General features: G+C 36.1%; 1 protein-coding gene across 1 annotated transcript in view; it reads right to left on the bottom strand.

The window, feature by feature from the left end:
- The window catches only part of DOK6 (docking protein 6), a 389,456-nt gene that overhangs the window by 199,862 nt on the left and 167,015 nt on the right, over positions 1-22,579 (bottom strand). The window lies entirely within an intron of this gene.

Genomic DNA, 22,579 nt, shown 5'->3' with positions numbered 1-22,579 from the left:
TTGAAACATTTAAGTTACTCATAATTTTAAACACTCAAATTTTTGCATTTACCTTTTATAACCTTATGATAATACCATAACCAAAGGCCAATAATTTCCTCTTCTACTGGATAACAAAAGTGTTTAGCAGTTTAAGCGGTATCAAAAGTCTTTAACAAAGGCATTTCATGAGAATTCAGCAAAAGTTTGTGATATCCAATGGAATATATTCAGTCAGAATGTAATTTGACCATTCAATGAAGAACAAAGAAATCCAAGATAATGCCTTGGGCTTTGAAACGGAAATGAATATAATGATTAATGCTACGTGCAACTTGGGGCATATTTTCCTCAAGAAGAATTACATTGCTACCTTATTGTTATAATTTCATTTTTTATTGCACTTTACATTGCAATAGCAACCTTTTTACTATAAGATCAGCCTTTTGGCAGTATTCTGACAGTCTATTTGTATTTTGCTTTTATGAATAACAAATGACTGAAATGATGAAAATATAGCTCTCATTATTCATGCAAAAGTTTAAAATAAAATAAAATTGAACATAAGCGCTATGAAATTATTTTTAATTCAAGGAATTAAAATCTGTTCAGATGGAGTATTATTTTCTGGTTTTGATTCTTTTCTCTTCCTTCCTCTCCTCCTCCTTCTTTCTTCCTTTCTTCTCTCTCTCTCTCTCTCTCTCTCTCTCTCTCTCTCTCTCTCTCTCTCTCTTTCTCTCTCTCATTTTCTTTACTGTCTGCCCTCCCCACCATTCCCAGAAACACAGTGACAAGGAAAGCAAAGTCTGTTTTCCAAGATTTGGAAATATAACAATCAGTTTAGGCCTTGGTCCTTTTCCTGAAGTTGTATGTTGATGTGTATCACAGGAATGTGTACACAGAGAAAAGCTTGCAATACCTCCTTCAAGGCTCAGGGATCATTTCAGAGGGAATGCGAGAGCCTGTGGTTTAGGAAATGTACAACAAAAATATGTCTTTCAAATATGACACTGCTATTATATTCATTAAGTCAAGATGATAGGGAGGTAGTCATAAGGTCCCACGCTTTCCTGAGGGACTATTAGTATTTAAGTGCTTTGGAGGAAGATCAATTTTTTTTAGTAAATAGTGTATCCCCCTAATCAGCTCCCCTTGCTCCAGTAAATTACCTCCTACTCTCTCATATTCATGAAGAAACTCTAACTTGAATCAATGCAGTAAGACAAACATAAAAGACACAAAAGCAGACAGGCTTTTATGTTGGCTAGTTTTTTGTTTGTTTTTTGTGTTTGTGTGTGTGTGTGTGTCCACTTAACTCAGGCTAGGCTCATCTGGGAAGAGTAAACCTCAAGTGAAAAAGTTCCCCCAGCACACTGGCCTTAGGCAGACTGGGGTGCACACTACTGAGGTGCACTGAGTGAAGGTGTATCTCTGTATGTTCAGGAGTTAATTCTGTACTGGTAGAGAGATATGGCCCATCACAGCCCTCATATTTTGTAAACATACATTTTCCCTCACCTGGCTAAGGCAATGGAGAATTGTATCTGATTGGCTTTAGTAAAGAGCTGACTGCCAATGGCTAGGCAGAAGGGGAAGGCAGAACTTCCAGACAGAGAGAAGAATTCAGGGATGTAGTGACCGGATTAGTCAGAATAAAGTTAGAGTAGCTGAGAATCTGCCCAGCTGAACAACCAAAGCTTTTAAATATTAATATGCCTCCATGTCTTTATTTAGCTGCTGATGGCCCAAGAAAGTCCCACTATGCAGGACTGTGGACATTTTCTTGATTAGTGACTGATGTACCCATCCCACTACAGGTGGTGGCCTCCTTTGAGCAGGTGGTCCTGCATGGGACAAGAAAGTAGGTTGATCAATCTATGAACAGATGTCTAGAAAGCAATGCTCCCCCCATGGCTTCTATTCAGTTTCTGCGTCCATGTTCTTGTCTTGTACCTGTGTCCTGACATCCCTCACTGACGGTGTGTGACCTTTCCTTGCCAAGCTGCCTTTGGTCACGGTATGTTACAGCAGCAGAGGCCCTAACCAAGACACTGAGATGGATCCCACGAGGAGAAGGAAAAGATGAGGTGATGGACTGAGGGGATGTGTGTGTAAATGACTAAAATTTATTATATACCCACATGAAACTGTCAAACAATTAATTATACACTAAAAATATCTTGGATTGCCTAGTAGGCTTCCATTGGGGAGTAACAAAATGCTTTAACACTGCTACTAAATGCTATAGAATTTCTATTGACCACACAGCGTGTATTGAAGGGTACATAGCGCACAGCAGTACTAAAAAAAAGGCTCTAATTTGGAATGCAGAGATCTATGACAGTCTTACCTCTGCAGGGCCCAGTCTTCAAAATAAAATCATTAGCGTTCAAAGATGAAAACTGTCCTTCAGGTTTTAATTGGAGAAATAAAATTGTTTCTATCATGTTGATTCATTTTCACTGCCTAGTCTTAATGATGCTTTCATTCTGGTTCTAAATAACATTAAAATTCATATTTTTGCAAATTGTATTTTTTAAAAAGTGACAGATGCGAGAAGAGAAAAAAAGATGTGGGAGAAAGGAACCTGTCAGACTGCTGATTTTAATTAGATACAATATGTGGGATGTGAGACATGTCACTAGCAAGTTTAATATGTGGTCATTTAATACGATCAAAAGAAAAAGCAACAGGTATTTTTGATGTCTTATTCTAGACTTCAGCAAGCCTCTCTGTGAACTATTGAATACTGGACAAGTCATAGAAACATTGCCTCTTTGCCCTGTGCCCCTAGAGACCCCATCATCCTCTGGATGCTCTGAACATGCCAGGCAGTAGACCCCACGCAGAAGAGCTGTGGGATAGTTTAGAGTTGGTCTGAAGTGTCTTAGACCAGCAGCTAGATGAGCTTGGTCCAGGGTCCTCAAACTACCAGGTTCCTGACATTCCTCCCAGTTGGCTAAGAAACCATCAAAATTCCAGCTCTTGTTACTAAATAGAGGCACATTTTCACACTATATAACACTTCTGCTGTCAGGAGCTAGATGCTCGCTGAATCATGGCCATGATCTTTTCATAAATACTTATCCTAGATGATCCATATTGTTCTGTTGTTGAGCTTACCTTAGCCTTAACTTTACTCTTAACGTATGTAAGTCCTACTTCAAATTACCTAAGAAACTTTTCTTCAGGAAAAATTACTTAAATACTTAAGCTTAATACTCAGACATTCCCAAAATGATAAATGTTACAATTGTTTCTGTGCACCTCTATTTCAGTAAGCTCTACTTCAAAGATATTATCAGAGAATTAAATAAGGTACACATAACTTGAAAGTGTTTTAGAAAAAGATTTTTTTATCATATAGCCTTTCCTTGGACAGACATAGATTGCCATAACTTATTAAGTACTCTGAGGAGCTCTAGAGTGTATAAACTTATTCTCTGGTTAGTCTAGGATTCTCCAAACATTTAACTGTTCAGTACTTCTCTTCAAATGTGAGTTATTTACCTTATAAAACATGAATGGCCAATAACCTACAATATAGAAAGTATTAATTCAAATATTAATTGTAAAGAAATAAAATTAAAACTGATTTTATAGAGATAACCTAGGGTATGATATTTTATGTACTTTATTATAATATTAATTTATAGCATCTTATTTTTTTCTATTTTATGCACTTTTGTGAGTTGATAGGTTTATATATCTTATCTACAAATATGTTGTAAACAATTACTGTGAAGAAAGCATGCTTCCCCAACAGATAACTTTTGTTATGTTTCTATGATTACTACTTTTGTAACATTTATTTAGTCTCTAGTTTGAATGAGACAATACCTGGGATTATTTTACTTGAGGGCCATAGAGTTCGAGAAGTCATATCTGTTTCTTAATTAACACTTAGGTGTCCCAGTAGACCATGGACACATCTCCACAAATTTTATGGCATAACACATAGAACAGTTTTGTTTAACTTTATTTGAAAATCTGGAGATAGTTTTCAGTGTTCCCATCACTCATTTGGACTATCACTAGAGCCTCTGTTCTGGCAACATGTTTTCCTTAGCCGCCATCAGAGTCCCCGTTCTTTAAAGGTTGACCTCGGTGTCTCTAACCTTGGCTTCCTCTTTGCTCCAGTGGTTTGCTTTTCTCAACTGCAGAACTGTGTTTTAGAAGACACCTCACGCTTTTCAATGCTTGTCTATTATACCCAGCCCACATTTTCAAACCAAGTACATAATGTAATCATCCAATCTAGCCAGTGAACAGCTCACTGTGGGGAGGGCTGGGACTGCCTGTGACACGAGCTCTGTGCACCTGATTTGACCACGTCCCCTTGGTGGGGAGGCCAGGCAGTACACAGAGGAAGGGGAAGCAGGCTATCAGGAAGAGACCTGATAGGCTGTGGTCAGATAGTGGAAGTAGGTCCTCTTCTGTTTGGCGACAGAGGAGGCGGGGGTGAGAATGGGTAGATACAGTCGGGGGACAACAATCAGATATAATCTGAATAAATTATAAATTACAATTTAAAAATTAAAAAAGAATCTTAATTATGCTTCTTTTAAACAATATTTTAGTCAAGTTTCATCCTGTCTCAAACCTTGAAGTCCTTATCTATCCAAGGTCATTGAGGAACATAGTTAGTCTGAGCTCTGAGTTTTCTTTCTCCTTTTTCCTGAAAGTTTTGTTTTAGAAACTTGATGAATATAACTATCTCGTTGAGATGTAAATCTGTTTAAAGGGACAATACAGGCAGTAAACTTTAAACCCCTTCCCAGATCTAGCCAATGGACAGAACATTCTCCACAGATGAGTGGGGTATGACTTTCACATGTACTCTGGTGCCTCACATTTGACCACATCCCCTAGAGGGGGAGGCCTGGTGGCACTCAGAGGAAGGATAGCAGGCTACCAAGAAGAGACTTGATACCCTATGAGCATATACAGGGGGAGGAGGTCCCCCTCAGTCACAGCCATAGGGGAGGGGAGTAAGGGGAAAATGGGAGGGAAGGAAGAATGGGAGGATACAAGGTATGGGATAACCATTGAGATGTAACAAGAATAAATTAATAAAAACTTTAAAAAAAGAAAATTTGAATATCCAAGGATGTTTTTGTCTAAGGCTATAAACCACCATTTTAGTAATAAAAAAAAAAGACAATGTTGAGTTGGAGCTTAATGTTGAGAGCATATAAAACTACCTTATTATGAAAGTGTGACAAAGTTGTTTCCTTGTGTAAGAGTGCTACATAACTACTACTTTGATGTTTAGGATTAAGTGTTATTTATCTTATCTGTTTCATTTATTTTACTCCCTTCTTAATGGGTTATAAGTTTTTTGCTTACAGCAATTTTCCAGCATGGAATTTTCTCTGACTGCTTACAACATATCCCTAAAGACTTGAAGCAAGCTGGCTGACATCCAATACATGTTTTGTGAGCTTGCTGAATAAACAAAAATGGAATGAAGTTGAAAGACCCTTTTCTAGTAATCATCCACTAAAGCAAATATTGATCTGTTGGACAGGGTTTTGAAAGTAATACAGGGGAGAGAGCATAGACATTGGTATGTGCTGGTGCTAGGAGGACTTACCTGGGTCTTGTCTGTTAAGTGTGCATGGATATTAATATTAACACAAACACAAGGTTTACATGGTCATGGAAGGTAGGGAAAGCACCAGTCTTCCCTGTTACATATTTCAGAATCTGTTGGACTCACCAATGAGCACAATGACTTATTGGTTACCCTTTTATTAGCATTATTGTCATAGAGAATACAGTGACAAATTAAATATTTGGGAAAGCTAATAGGTGTCAGGATAACCAAGCCTGAGTATATGAATATTTTCTCGTGGATTTTAGGCACAATCAAACCCTGAATTAAAGAAAACATAAAATGATAAATATAGGGGAAAATGAGCCAGTTGATCTACATATTCTCTAAAAATAAGATATGCACTAGAAAAAATTAAAAGACTTGAAGTTTTTTTCTTTTTTAAGGACACACGTGAAAATGGGCATCTGGCCTTAAAATCTCAGAGTAAGATAAAATTTCATTATGAATAGGAGACATGAGGATCCTAGCTACAAAGCTGATTGGGTAGAGACTCTTCCTTAGTTTTGGTTACTGTATAATCTTTAAAAATAGGAGTATCCCAAGTCCGGTCAGGGCGAGTCATCGTCCTGTGGTGCACTGCCTGAGAACTTAACCAAGTCACAGATTTTGTATCCATAACAAATTACAGGCAAATTTAATCTATGGCTATAAAATGTACTCTTCTTAGAATTTTAAGTCATATGTGTCTAATAAAAAACTCTAACTTGTGACCTTAAAATGAATTCTCATTTGGTCTTGACACTCATAAAGAGTGTACCGCATTCTCAGGTCCTCTACTGCACAGCTTTATACCTTTTAAAGGGCAATGGACATTTACTTATATGATAAGATCATGGCGGATGATAGAGTAAATAAAAAACTGTTTCATGTCTTCAAAGCATTGTTTGTTCAAGTTGTTCAAGAGCCTAGTTCAACCTTCAACGTATTTTAAAACAAGCAACCTACTACCTTAAAAACAAATACAATATAAACATGTTTTCTGCTATTGTTATAATTCTGTCAGTCCTTAAGGTTGTTTTATACTGTTTTATATAATAGATATTTGTGATATATCTGGTCATTATGTGTATGTCTCAACATTATACTGTTTGCATCTTTTGGTATTTGTGTAAATATGGCACATAGTGTAATACACATTACACTAAAAAGATGCTATTTTTTTCTCCAAAGTCTCATCTGCAAACTCATACCTCTATGATTGTAATTCTTGTTCATGCTTTACTTCTTCTTGTCCATGCTGCATGCATTTTTTAATTTAGTACTCAATCTTGGACTCACACTGGGATATACTTAAGTATAAAGTACAAGAAGATACACAGATATGTCTTATAAGAACAGAAATATTCCCCAATGTGTCCTAAAATATTAAAACACAAAACCTTATAGATGACACTTAGACCACAGCTGGGCGTACAGATTTATTACAGTCTAGACCTTCAAAAATACTTGAAAACGTGTAAAGAAAAAGGACCCTGTTTAATAGATAGGCATAATGCACAACCTTAACGAAAGGATGTGTAAAACATTATTTGATAGATACAGGTTGTGAAGGAATTAGCTTGTGTGCATGACAAAATAATTCAAGCCAGGATTAAATAGCTAATTACAATCTTATCACTAAAAAAAGCTACTATAAAATCAGTTAATTAGTTTTAAAAAAATAAGCCCAGAGATCAACCATAAGACAGTATTTTCATAAAATATTTACTAGACTAAAATTTAAATTTGGTAATTGAATTAGATTCAAATATATAATGGCATAGAAAATAGATATACATTTTTATTTATAAACAACACAAAACATATTTCAGCAAAAGTTTTATTATCACATTTGGGCTTTTTTTTAACCACAAGCAAAAATTAATGGATTATGAATTGGTTATACATTTATAATTATTATTTGAATTATAATCCTGTTGTTAGCAGGCTTTATAAAAGTGGGTCCACTTAAAACATATATGATATGTTTTATATTTTCATAAGATAGGAGGCAAAGTAAATATTGCAAGAGTATGCCCAATCTTCTGGGTACCTCAGGCAACATAAGTAGGCGGAGTGACAATGGTGAGGAAAAAAATGGCCCTAGCTGCTTCAGTGTTTTGGAAAAGGGTAAAGAAGGTTATGGATTAATTAACATAACAAAATAATTCCTGAGCTGTTTTCAGATTTACTACCTATTATGAGTTCCTTAATGATTGAAATATTTTATTCTTTATATAAAAATTGATTAAAGTGTTAGCTTTCTTGGCTATAGTAACGGTAGGTACCATAGTATTGATTAACTGATTAACAGGTGCTTTATCCCAATTATACCAAATCATTGTGATTAGTAATTAGTTTTGCAGAGGAAAATATGAGGCCTAAAATGTGTGCACTACAGCAACAATGACTAGAGGCTTTTGAGTAATTTTTCCAGGATATACACATTCCCACTGGTTATAGGAATCAAAACAATTGCCTATATGTCAATGACTCTACCATGTGAGCCGTGGCTTCAAATAAGGTTGCAATTAACTCAGTTAAATGAGTTCATATGCATAATGCAGTCCCAAAGATACAATGCCAGTCAATACAAACAATTCTGTAGCCATCCCTAGGAAGACTTAGTAGTTTGTCTAGGGTCATAAGCTTATTATTTTTCTGTACCTAGCTTCATTAATTTTCACTGGCCAACACAGTCTTGTTTTCTTATTATTTCTTAATAAATTTTGTGCCACTATGATCTAGATAACATATGTGTTCAAAAATGTTTAAACCAAAACTGAGTCTATCTTCCAATAGATATTTAAGGTAGGCTTTATTATCTTTCTCCCCTATATATTGAAAAGTTTCCATGCTGTTTCTTTAAAAACTTTTAAGCTTTGTTTTTATTCTATGTGTATGTGTGATTTGCTTGCATGTATCTGACAGGGAGTGCTTTGGGTTTCATGGGACAGATGAGTATTGAGCATCAAAGCCAGCATCAAACTATTTTTTAAAATAGTATTTTTTACTTTTTATATATACACATGTTATTACACACATATGTAAAATAAATTACATACAGCAAGAAGAACTACAAAAATTAGGAATTATATTAATGTTATGTTCATTGTGTTTTGGCTATTTGTATTTGGCAACCTTGTAGAAAACATCTTTCCTATCTTGGTGAGTCTAAAATTCTGAAACTAAATCAATATCTATCATATCTCATCTCTATCAACTTAAAAAATATATCTAGATCTATAAACATCATCTTAATACCTAAACAAGTAAGCTTAATTGTAAAACTAAACTATCTGGTCTTCAGATCAATCAGAGACTTGAGAAGGATTAAAGTTAATTTCCTGAGTAAATGGGAAGTGCAGGTTATCAGCTTCCAAAGTGAAAAAGAAAAAAAGGACAGAGACAGTTTGCTGCCTGAACAGTCGGCCAAAACTATAACAGTGGAGCATCATCTTCAGCCTTCTGGCTCAGTATATCTAACATACATATTTGTGTGGCAGGAACTATTGAGGACTTGCTTACCATCTCTTGGCAGAATTCACGGCATTCCACATACCTTGTATACTTATAATTTTAGGACTGTACAATGCTTGTGAGAAATCATATGTTTTCGGAACAAAAGAACTGGACACTGACTCTGGATCAGACCTGACAGGATTCATTCCTCCCAGGATACTGGACACTGACATCCCTCATCCTTCATCTTCCAGCACCAAGCACTTCAGTGGCTGTTCCTCATCAGAACAGGACAGCTCTGAAGAAAGCTTCTGATCCCAATTGGTCCAGCATTTTAGACTGTCCCACACAAGACTCCTCTTGAGCCTGAAATTTCTCAACATGGACCAGCATCAAACTCTTAACTGCTGAGACCCCTCTCTAGTCCCAGTTGCCATGAGTTAATATATTGGTTAGGAACTAAATCCAGGCCCTCTGCAAAGAAAGTATGCACTCATAATCAGTGAGCCATCTCCAGACTCATGATAAATATTTTTAAAGGTGTTTATATAATGTCATTTAGACACTGATACTTGCTATTCCTACTCATTACTAAGACTTCCAAATCTCAATTTTCCTGTGTTATTCTGCAATATCCATTAAATGATTACAACTTTAGCTACAGAGGACATAGTGACTTGCATTAAATCTGACTTTATGTTGGCATATGTCCTCACTATTTATAAATAAATTTAGTCAGAGAAGCTTAGCAAACCACAGCTGTGTTCTTAGGAATATGTTTAAGGACAAGAAAATAAACCCCATTGCTTATTTCATTCTATTTCTAGTGTACATTAAAGAAAAATGATTTTGGAAAGAGGCATTTCTTATATATTCTTTGCAAGAAATCAAGTTACCAAAACAAACGATTCTTTCAGATGTTAGTGTGACGTGATTCTGTAATACAGAGCATAAAATTACAGTAAAGATCTAAACAGTGAACTCTTCTGTCTTTCCCAGTCTTTCTTTAGTGTACTAGACAAATCACAAATATAAGACATTAGGCTTATAAACTAGGAAACTTTTGCAGAATACATTGCATATTTGCTCAGAAGGCATAGAATTTTAAAGGAAAAACTGAGCTGGAAGTTGAAGCTTTCTCCCTACTGGCTAGCTTTTATGGTGCTGAAAGTTTCTGTACAGGCTGATGGGGCGGGAAAGTCATCATCAGTCTTACCAAGATGTGAGTCCTATTAGCTATAATAATATCTAAGAGCTGGGTAGGATATTTCTTCTATGCAGTAGGGATGTGAGTCTTAACGAGATGACTAAGAGCTTTCTGATTGGACTAGAATTTGATGCCTGGGTTTATAAATCTGGCAGTGTTGTTTTAGCCATTCTGGTGTTTTTGTAGGGTTGGTAAAGATCTTTTCCCAGTCTGTAGGCTGTTATTTCGTTCTGTTGAGAGTGTTCGTTGCCTTGCAGAAGATTTTCAGGGACTGCATTGAATATGTAGATTGCTTTTGGTAAGAAATGCATTTTTGTTCATACATGGGATTGTTAAATGTGGCTCTCACAGGAACTGAGAGTTGAAGGGTGAATTCTCAGAGGTGAAAGGGAGCATGGGAAGAAAGTGATGTGTAAGGTGTGACCAAGGGGCTCAAAGTTACAGTATGATTGGGGTAAGAAGTTTTGGCGGGCAAGTACAGAGTGAGGTAAGGGTAGATAATTATAATACCTTACATATTTGAAAGTTTACAAGATAGGAAAAATGGTTGAAAATTTCTCCACTGAGTGTGTTATGTCCAGACTATGATGAACGATTAACTTTTTCAACCCAGTGTGTTGACCTCCCATATCTTCAAGCTCAACCATTCCTTCATGCCTTCTATCCTTTGTTTATTTAGAATAAAGTCAGTTTTTATGGTTGCATCCACAATATAAAGTAAACTTTAATTATTTATCCCACTCTGGTTCCTCTATTTTCATGAGAAAACAAGACAAAAATTTATACCTTTTTGCCTAGTCTATACTACGTAAAAAAGAGAAAGAATACAAATATACAATATTAATAATGAAAAGAGTGAGTAAAAGATATAAGCAAATTAAAATATAAGAAATAATAGTAAAGGCAATGTCACTAAGAAAAAAATTACACTTAGTCACCATGACAAGTGATTATATTCCAAAATTATCCTTACGAGGATATTAAGACCAAACATTATGGAATTCAAGCAACTTTGCCCCAAACATGTTACTGATGGTGAGGGACCAACATGAGCACTTACACAGCTGATGTCAAAGGCTATTTTTTCAGCCACTTCTACAAAGAATACTAAAAGGCAGAGTAAAATGGATAACATTCCAGAAACATCTGTTACTAGAATATATTCAAATACAGGTGCAAAAAGCTAGAGTGGCTATTGAATTGGTAAACAAATTTCTTTACAAAAAATTTGACAGTAAGATGAAGTTCTAAAAATATGGAAGTAATATTGAATTTTATATTTAAATTGCTTTGGGATTTAGAAACTAGAGAAATTTGTAATGTAAACACAATGTGTTATTATCTAAACACAATATTCAGATTCTGAGCTCTTAGTAAGAAAGTACAACAAATGTATAGGCATATTTACACGGATTGGAAAAGTCCTATGTGTTATAAAAAATATATAGAGCCATGCATCAAAACATATATCTGCATTAATTCTTAATATATAAAAGTGATAGTATTGATATTTATTAGCTAATTAGCATACCAGGAAGGTGGGTTTTGTTTTTGTTTTGTTTTTTGTTTTAGGTCTTAATGATGTAAAAGTAGGGAGGGCCCCAGGAAAAGTTCAATTTACACTCTGTCTTGAAGGGGTCTACACCATAACCTTGTTGCTTAATAGTTAAATCCTTGGAAATGTGTTGCAACAATTTACTCTAATGATTATTTAAAAGAAACAACATGCAGTTATACTCATGTCTCCCAACTCTGAATATGTGTGTTAAGAATATATTTCACTCTAAATAACACAATGTACTAATAGATAAAATAAAGGCAATAAATACTGAACATTTTAGAGTACAAAATATTAATTGAAACATCACTTGTGCCTCCACGTAAAGCTCTACTCAAGGAAGTGAATTTTTTTGAACATCATGGTTCATGACACTATATGTATTTATGTCACCTACAAGTGGGTGTGTATATATATGTTATGCAAGTGTGCTTACACATATGCTCAAAGATGTGGTAGCTTTACGGTATGCATGGAAAACAGCATTTTCCTCTTACATATGGCACGTATCATTTCACAACAAGTAACATGTATCTGCAGCAGTAGTTTAATTGCTGTAATATTTGTATATCAATAACAAATTCATAAATTATCAGTGCATTATTTTGTTGGTCTTGCTGCTGTTATTTTACAAACAGAACTGCAATGATTATTCTAAGAACAGCTTCATCTATTTTCCAACTATAACACTGTGGCCTTTTAAATTTTTTCTCATGATTTTGTTCATTTTTTTGCTGGTGAATACACATTCACATTTCAGAAGCTGCACATGTGTCACTGAAGGTAAATCACCAGTCCTGGGTTATGTCACACGAACTCCTCATGTTGGAATCATGGAAATGACACGAGGAAAAAGAAGCCTGTGAAGGCGAGTGGACACAGCAGTTTCCATGGAAACCAGGCTAGGAAAAGGGCATCTAGCTGCTTCCTTTGCTTGTACTGTTTTTTTTTTTCATTATCTAATTCTCCATAAATGTGTGAAAACCCCTTTCCTCACCATTCTGAAGCTCACTGTGCTTTGTGGACCTGGTATCATGGCTGCTGAAATGCACAAATGACCCACATCATGTGTTATAGAGATGAGCATCTACACCCATATTCAAGTTACTCACTTTGCAGGCTGAAAGCCAATAACATTTTGATAGTCAGAAATATCTACAAAATGAGTAAATTTATGGGTGCTGCGTATGTGTCTCAGAGGTAGAATTATTGTTTAGCATCTGTAAGGACCAGCGTTTACAAAAAAAATATAGTTAGGAAGATGAAGACCATTATGCTAAAAAAATTCAAAGTTCTGAACTTTTTGTAACTATTCTCACATACTTTCCATGCCAAAATTATTAATTTAAAGGACAAATTAATTTTAATTGTTTATTGTAATGTACAGAATGCTTTTCATCTCTACATGCTAAAATAAAATTTAAAATCTTTACAAATGAGGTTTTTTTAATTTATTTTTTTAATTAATTTATTCATATTACATCTCAGTTGTTAGCCCATCCCATGTATCCTCCCATTCCTCCCTTCCTCCCACTTCCCCCCTACTCCCCTCCCCTCCCCTAAGTCTGTGTCTGAGGGGGACCTCCTCCCCCGAATATGCTCATACGGTATCAAGTCTCTCCTTGGTGACCTATTATCTTTCCTCTGAGTGCCACCAGGCATCTCCGTCCAAGGGACATGTTCAAATATGGGGCACCAGAGTTTGTGTGAAAGTTAGATCTCCTTCTCCACTCAACAGTGGAGAATGTCCATTGGCTAGTCCGGGTAGGGGTTCGAGATTTACTGCCTATTTTTTCCTTGGCTGTTGCCACAGTTTGCGGAGGACCCCAGGGCCCAGACTCGCCTGTAGTTTTCCAGGACCCGCTGGATCCTTCTATTTCCTCTTTCTCCCAGGCTTCTCACACCTAAAGTTTCAATAGGATGTCCTCCCCTCCTTCCCACTATCCTGGTAGGTACAGTTTTTCATGGGGATGTACACCTTGGACTAGTGTCTCGATATAAGTGAGTATATATCATTTAGCTCTTTTTGCTTCTGTGTGAACTCACTCATTATGACAATTTCTAGTTCAATCCATTTGTCCACAAATTTTGGAAATTCCTTGTTTTTAATAGCTGAGTAGTATTCCATAGTGTAAATGTACCACAGTTTCTTTATCCATTCTTCTATTGAGGGACACGTAGGTTGTTTCCAAGTTCTGGCTATTATGAATAAGGCAGCTATGAACATGGTTGAGCATATGTCCCTGTTGTGTGGTAGGGCATCCTCTGGGTATATTCCAAGGAGTGGAATAGCTGGGTCTTGAGGAAGCCCTATTCCCATTTTTCTGAGAAAGCACCAGATAGCTTTCCAAAGTGGTTGTACTAGTTTGCATTCCCACCAGCAATGCAGGAGTGTTCCTCTTTCTCCACACCCTCGCCAGCATGAGGTGTCAGTTGAGTTATTGATCTTAGCCATTCTGATGGGTGTAAGATGGAATCTCAGTGTTGTTTTGATTTGCATTTCTCTGATGACTAAGGAGGTCGAGCATTTCTTTAAGTGTTTCTCAGCCATTTGATATTCCTCTGTTGAGAATCTACAAATGAGTTTTTAAGAATATCTGTATCTATACAGATATATATTATTTTAAACTAGATGTGGTTGTTCATGCTTTTAATACCAGCACTTGATAGACAGATGTGATATGATTGTCGTAAGTTTAAAGCCAGTCTGCTATGTGGTGAATTCCAGCCCACCCAAGGCTACTTACTTAGTGAGACCTTGTCTCACAAAAACAAAGCACACATGTGCATGTGTACACACACACTCTCACGTGCAAATGCTTGTTTTTTTCCTCCCTTTGTGTTAATTTATTTTCCACCATTATGAAAAACGTATATTTTCTATGGGATACCACAAGATGTTTAGATACATGTGTATGCTGTATACAATTTTAATAGCTTAAACATATTGATCTTCCTAACATGTATCACTACTCCTTGGTCAGACTTTCTCAGTCCTTTCCTTTGCTTTCCTCAAATGAGCAGTGTACAGCTATGCCTTCAGTAACTATGCTATACACAGTACTCCAGATAACATCGCTTGTACATAACTGTAACCTAGCAGGATTTCAACATGATTTGGAGGCTGTCTTTATCCTAAATAAGTCATAGCAAGTTATAAATGGATAGTTTAAAACAATCCATTCTCTCATAGTTTTGGAGGGGTCTTGTGCACCGTGTTTTCAGATGCTGATTTAGTGCACTGAGATCTGGTTACTGCCCTGGGCATTGTTGTGAATGTTGAAACATCTCTTGTATCAATGTTATGTAAGGAATGTTCCTCAATTATCCTGGATTGGTTAATAAAGATGCTGACGTCTGTAACTGAGCAGAAGAGAGATTAGGTGGGGTGTAGGTTCCAGAGCTTGGAGTCACTGAGGAGAAGAGAAGAGAGAGGAGGAAGGATGGGATGGCATAGGAGTGTGAGGTCACGGGAAGTGCGCCATGACGTCAGAATGATGGAGCAGAGGCATCCATAAAGTGATAGGCCTTTATGTAGGTTTTAAAGGTAGTATGGTTAAAACATGTCAGAACCTGCCCAGCCTAGTGCCCATAGCTTAATAATACATAATAGTCTCTCTGTATCAATCATTGGGAACTACCTGGCTAAATAAAACTGCTGCCATATTAATTTCTGGCACTTAATCAATATATTTAGAAAATTATGATTCATTATACATCATAGTCCTTAAGTGAGTTCTCGCAAGTGATGGATCATCCTAGCTCTCAGTTTCTCTTGGCCCTGGTTGGCATTCCTTATTTGTAGCTGTATCTTTGCAATATCTGCCACCACACTCAGGTAATATTTTCCTTTCTATGTCTCCATATTCTCATCTCCCTTTTAAAGATGCCATTCATTGTTCTAAGCTGACAAGGTCCAAAATAACTTTATCTTGATTATTTCTGCAAATCTTTACCTCTAAGGCTATATTCACACTTGAAGACACAAAGTGGAAATACCAACTACAGTGCAGAGTCAACTGTTTCCAACTGCTTTGTGGTAACAAAGCACTGAGAATACTCTGGACATTACTTGGTCTATGTTCAGCTGAATGCATTTTACACATATATGTTCCTATAAGACAGAGGCTGGCAGAAATAAACTCAGTCTTGATGTTTCCAGTACTACTTAATACTGTCAAAAACTTTCAAAAAAATTTCAATGACAGTCTTATATATCATTGTTTCAGGTATGTTGTTTTTCAATAGCTCATCGGCACTTCGGTTGAATCAGTTTGTTTTTTTCATAAAAATATTCAAATCATTTTTCTGCTTCAAAGATTTTGGTAAGTCTGGCTCTCTATTATATTTGGCTTGATTTCTTAGAAATATACAGATCTGTAAAACATAATAGCATATGGTGAAACGCAAAGTTAGTATTTTTATGTAAACTCTAAAAAAATAAAGCAAAAGTGCATATTCTTAATGTTCAAAAACAAGAACAGGGGATTTTACATCCTCATCTACCCTCTGTATCAGAATAATATATATGCTAATTGTTTACATTATGTAAAACATAGCTTTCCAATTCTTATGCACAAAGTAAATTGTTCTAGAATTACTTGTGGAGCTCTGTTGCTTTTGGGGGAGACCTACCTGTCTAGCTTCGAGGTTAGGGTCACTCAGGCAAACTGGGTTGATCTGTGTGAATGACAGAACGATGGCCAGGTAGCTGAAAGCGCAGTACATGGGTTGGCATACGTCACTAGCACGGAGACCATGCAACATTAACTCAGCTGATGGCTACCAAGTGAGCAAAGATATCACCAGGTTAAAACGGTAAAAGCAAATTACTGTAGTTGGGAGCAGGAGGTGAAAATTTTTACAATGTACAGTAGGTCTAACTCTCAAGCTGTCATAAATTTCTAGAGTCTTCTGTTATGGTGTGAGAGATTAAAGCAGGATGCATTGAGATTTTACATACTATTCTTAATAGAGTCTTTTTTTTTCTCCTTCCAAGGCTCCAATCTGAAAAGCCTATTAGAGGAGTGATATATTAGCCAAAGTCACTCAGCTGTGACCATTCCTTCCTGTCCCGACTGTGGTTGCTCTTCAGGGATTACTTCTGCAAGAGTCTCTCCCTCACAAATACCCTTTATTTACCATAGCCCTAAGTCTGCAAAGTAAAAAAGCATAATAAATTTAATTTTTCATATCAGTTTTCTAAATGATGACCCTGCCAACCTGAGCAGATCATGCCTAGAAATCACCAAATAATTTAAATTTGTATGAGATAGTAATCAGGATATGATTTAATATTTTTCGTCAGTGTGAGTCTGTGAAGAACATTAAAAATTCAAAGTCTCATTATATTTTCATGGCTGCATACATGACACTTTCTCTGTAGAATTAACTCCCCAGTTCCCCACAGTTCAGATCAAATCAGGCCACTCTGTTCTTTTAAAAAATTCTTGCATATCTCTTAGGGGAATAGCTAAAAAGAAGATGGTTTTAAACTAGCAATGGTAGTCATAAACAGTAGACACAGAACACAATAGAAGTTGTTCCTACTTGGTTCAATTTGCTTTTTTGACTGAAGAATGGATAAAGAGAGATGTCTCCTATGCCTCCTAAGTAATTAATCGCTCATGAAAGTGAGGAACCCAAACTACTGGAGATGGAAGAAGTCTGCAGCCACAGACGCTGACACATTGGAGGCAGCATGGGGATTTAATCTCTAAGTCCACACCCTCATTTGACTCTATAAAACCAGTGAAACTGATTTCTTTCTGTGTCTTTGATATACACCAGTTGCTGTTTTGGATTAAACATGGTGAACTCACAGCATCCTGTATTTGGCCATGTAATATCATCAAAATATATTGTTTTAGTGTGTCTTACTTTCATTAAGTCAGTTCTATAATCATAAAATGTATCTGTTATCTGTAACCTAGAGTGAGTAGTGAGCTAAAAAATCTGAAGTTCATTGTGAGTCTTTTCATAAATGTACAACCTACATGGTTTACAAAAAATTCTATTAAGAAAAAATACAATAAATAATGAAATACTGCTGGTAGAATTGTGATAATCCTCCCACACAAACCCAAGTTATCATTTATTTGTCTTTATACTAATGGGCTATACTTTATTACTTCACAAAAGGTCCCATTCACTTAAAGTTTTTCATTGGAAATAATTTTTTATACAGTGTATTCTTATCATATTTCTCCTTCTCCATTTTCTCCCTGATCCTCCCCATCTGCCAACCCATCCAATTCCACACCTTCTTTCTCTCTGTCTCTCTTTAGAAAACAGGCAATAAAAACAAACCAGAATAATTATAAAGAAAAACAAAAGAAAGACACACACAGAATTTCATCTATATCTAAATATTTAACATAGCTACAAAATTAATTTTTAATATATGCCTGTTGTGGACCACAAATCAGACCCAGCATAGGCTTGACCATTAGAAGCATTTGCTAAGACAAGTGATCTTAAGAATTCTTGTAACGATTATAACAAAACAAAAATGACATCTATAAAGTGAGATGAATATTAATTATATCGGTAGTGGTGACCATTATTTAATATCTACAAGATTTAAAGCATCAAGTTGTGCCCATTAAATGCATGCAAATTTTATTTGACAATAATTCCTGGCTAATGTTAAGAAATGCAAATCAAATTAGCTGAATCACACACTTAGAATCCTTTCACATTGAATTCAAGGATAGATTTTGTAGATGACTTGAGGTAGGAAATATATTTGAATCATGAGAAGATAAGACTACATAGAATCTTCTGAAGATACGTTTTGTAAAAAGAGTAACAGCATTATAAGATAAAGAAAACCTAAGTCCTTGACCAGCAAAACTTATTATGGGGAAAACATGCTAACTTGGAAAATAATAACATTCTCTTTGTTAAAAGATAAGTGTAAGCACGTCTTTCGTAATACTTATTTTGTTGCATAACTGCAATTAAAATGAAACCTACTTTTTAAACAAAAATTTAAACAGGACATTGTAATTGGCTAATAATACAACAAGTGGAACACAGAATTCCTGAGGACACTCTTCAGGCTAACGGAATCACTGTGTCTTTTAGTCAGTAACTCTTCAGTTCCCTCTTTCCAGACTCTGGGAACTGCCATTCTACTCATTGTGACTGTAAGTTCGACTTGTTTTTAATGAGACAGAGTTGGCATATATAGCATAGGTTGGTCTTGAATTTGTGATCCTCCTGACTATGGAATTTTGGGATTACAAGTAAGTGCCACCATGCTCTTTAAGTTATTTATGAAAACTACTATTAGTCTCTTAAAAATGGAAACAGGCATCATTTGTTGTGTAACAATTGGCTTATTTATCCTGACATCCTCTGAGTTTATCCGTGTATGTCTATGCAGTATGATGTGCTGTTTGGTTCATCCATCCATTCTGTAATAGAGAAATGGCAAGTTCTTCGCTGTAGCACATTCTTGTCAAGATGTGCAATGACCATGTTCCCCACATACTCTAAAGCACTTGTCCTTTTTCACCTGTTACATCATGTCTATTGTGTGCCACAAGGAAGGGGAGAGAATACACCAGTGGGCTCACAAAACAGCAAGACTTTTTATTAACCACACTATACAAGCAGGGTCACTGAACAGTAAAGACCACCAGGCGAAGACTTGGGAATCTTGTTTTTTTTTCTGGCAGCCCTGAATAGGGGATGGATCAGGGTTTATAGACATAAAGACCACAAGTACCTGGGCCAACTTGCAGTTATAATTTTTATCAATCAGAACCTGAGGATTAGGGACTTTCCCAAGCATTCTAACATTGTCAACTGACATTGAATGTGTTTTTGACCAACCAATCAAATTCACTTGTTCTTTCTGTTGTTAGGAGCAGACAATATGTTTTTGGGGAACTATTGTTGCTTAGAGAGGGAGTCTGTCAGCTTCTGGAAAGTCCCCAGCTAACCCAAGACATGGCAACTTATTTCACTCTATTGGTAAATTGGAATCTGAAGTTACAATGGCATTACTTAAGATAAGTTCCTTTTCCTGTTCCCAACAACTTTTCTTCATAAGAAACACATGGACAAGTTTTATGTGGCACTCATGTAGTTTTGGGGTTGTATTTCCTTGACGGTTAATTATGCCTAGAGTCTTTTCATATAAATTTTTGGCATTTTCATGTCTTCTTTGGAAAATTTCTTTTGCCTAATATTTTAAAAGCTGGATTATTTGTGATTGTGTAGCTTCAAAAGCACATTTTTCTCATATACTCTGGAGATTGTCTTTGTGTACCTATGATTTATTCATCAATAGATTCAATGACCTATGAATCAAATATATTCAGGAAAAACTGCCTCAGTTATGTAAATACTGTACTTATTTCTTCAGATGAGTTGAGCTGAAAGACATTTTAGCTCTATCTGAACTCTCACTGGCTGCTTCAACTCAGCTGTTCTGGCCTAAACTCTCCAAGCTGATTGACTCAAACTGGTTTATGTAGGCTTCTGACTGAATTGTTCTGCTTGGTCTCAAAGTAATTGTGGCAATATGTTTTGATTTTCTGGCTCCTTCTCTGGTTCATTCTGTTTTTATCTTTTTCTAGTCTGTTCTCTCTGGAACCTGTCTTTGTAAAACTGTCCCAGTAAGAAACTCTCAATTAAAAAACCCAAAAACCAAAGCAAAAACACACCAAACAAAAAACAAACAAACAAATAAAACCTCTTGGTAAAAATTTCTCCTATCTCTCTCTGTACTGCTCTTAAGCAGCATCTCTGTCTCTCTCTGTCTCTCTCTGTCTCTGTCTCTGTCTCTGTCTCTCTCTGTCTCTGTCTCTCTGTCTCTGTCTCTCTCTGTCTCTGTCTCTGTCTCTCTCTGTCTCTCTCTCTCTCTCTCTCTCTCTCTCTCTCTCTCTCTCTCTCTCTCTGTTCTGCATCATGAGAGTTGGCATATTCTATCTCTGACTCATTCTGTCAAATATTTCTCTGATTAATCACTTTGTCTGCCTCTTAGACATCACTTTCAAACATGGCTGCTTCCTTCTATAATTTAACCCTACCTTTATTATTTGGGATTAAGGGTGTGTACCAAGGGCATGTTTGTAATCCAGCCATATAATACTGAAATCCATAGTGTGTCTGCATTCCATCCATGTCACACAGACCTAGAAGGTCAGTGGATATGATACCTTTCCAGGGCAGCCATGATGCAGGATTAAAATTCCTCTACAAGTTGAGCATGAGCAGATTTCCCTACTAGTGTGCCCTAAACATTGCAATAGAAAATCTGAATACATAAATTTGTTATGGTATTAAATTGAACAATTAATCTGTGGGGTTCTGGAATCAGTAGTCCACAGAAACCTCAACTCCATGTTAAAATAATGGACCTAGAAGCAATGTCTTTATTACTACTGCCATTTTCTATATAAGGAAATAGCATGTCTTATATTCTTAAGAAGTTTTAGTCTCTGTAATACAGTACCCAGCTTGAAACTCTCTCCTGAACATTTTGTTTTTGCTGCTATCATATGTCACTATCACTTTTTGCTATTTTTAAAATGAAAAAAGATATATTGTGAATACGCATTTTCTGAAATACATAAAGAAATATATATTGTGGAATTCTAGGAAAGAAACAGGCATAAAGAATTCACCAGCCAGATATGGAGAAAGAACAGGTGCAGAGACTAAACGCATAAGAGAGAGTAATAAGCCAATGGCAGAACTTAGATTGGTGTAAGTGGGTTAATTTAAATTATAAGAGCTAGTTGGGAACAAGCCTAAACTAAGGCCTAACTTTCATAATTAATAAAAATTCTCTGTGTCATTATTTAGGAGGCTGGAGGGTCAAGATAGTCACTATAATTAACACCCAATGGTGATAGTCTACTTTTAACTTCTATGAGGTCAACTATTTTAGGTTCCAAATCCAGTTCTTGTTTTTCTGTATCTTCCTAACTCCCTTTAATGAGATCCATCCATGTTACTGCAAATGACCAGATCTTATTTTTCCAATCTGCACAGCATTATGATCAGTAGGTACCATGTTTTCTTTATCTGTTATAATTGTTAGCTTTAAATGTTTAACTAACCACTACCTAAAATCATCTAGGAAAAGAGTCTTAATGATAAACTATGTAAATCAGACTGACGAGTCAGCGTGTTTGGGGAAGACTGCCTTCGTTGTTGAGATGGGATGATCTACCTGGAAGGTGGGTGGCCCAGCTTCATGGCCCTGAACTGTGTAAAAGTAAAGAGAGCTAGGAGAGCAAAGCAACAAATAACTGGGTTTTGTGACCTGTTTTATCATAGCAACACAATATAATTAAAAGATTCATTAATTGGTTAACACTCTAGTTGTTTCTGTTGGTTATTGAGAGTCCACAAGAGTAAAGATGGCTCTGCACATACTTACTTCAGTCTTTGGACATATATCCAGCATGAAGGGGTTCTAAATGGCAGATATATTTTTAGTTTTTAAAAACAGATCCATGTGTTTTTCACAATACCTGTACTAATTGTGCCGGTTTCTGTTCCACCAATAGTGTGCTAAACGTTCTCTTTTACCACATCTTCTCTAGTAGTGTGATCTTTTCTCTTTTTTACCAATAGCCTTATTAACTGGTCTGAGAAGATAACTCATCATGGTTTTATTTTCATTTCTCTTATGCTTCATCATGCTGATAATTTTTTATATCTGTATTGGTCATTAGTGTGTCTTGTATGGAGAAATGCCTGTTGACTATGTTATCATCCGCTATCCATTTGCCATTTAGTTTTCAGAGTT

The sequence above is a fragment of the Acomys minous genome (genome assembly GCF_964271855.1).
Source record: "Acomys minous genome assembly, chromosome: 4".
Lineage (NCBI taxonomy): Eukaryota > Metazoa > Chordata > Mammalia > Rodentia > Muridae > Acomys > Acomys minous.
Note: the sequence above shows the minus strand (reverse complement) of the source record. Positions and strands in the feature narration are given on the sequence as shown.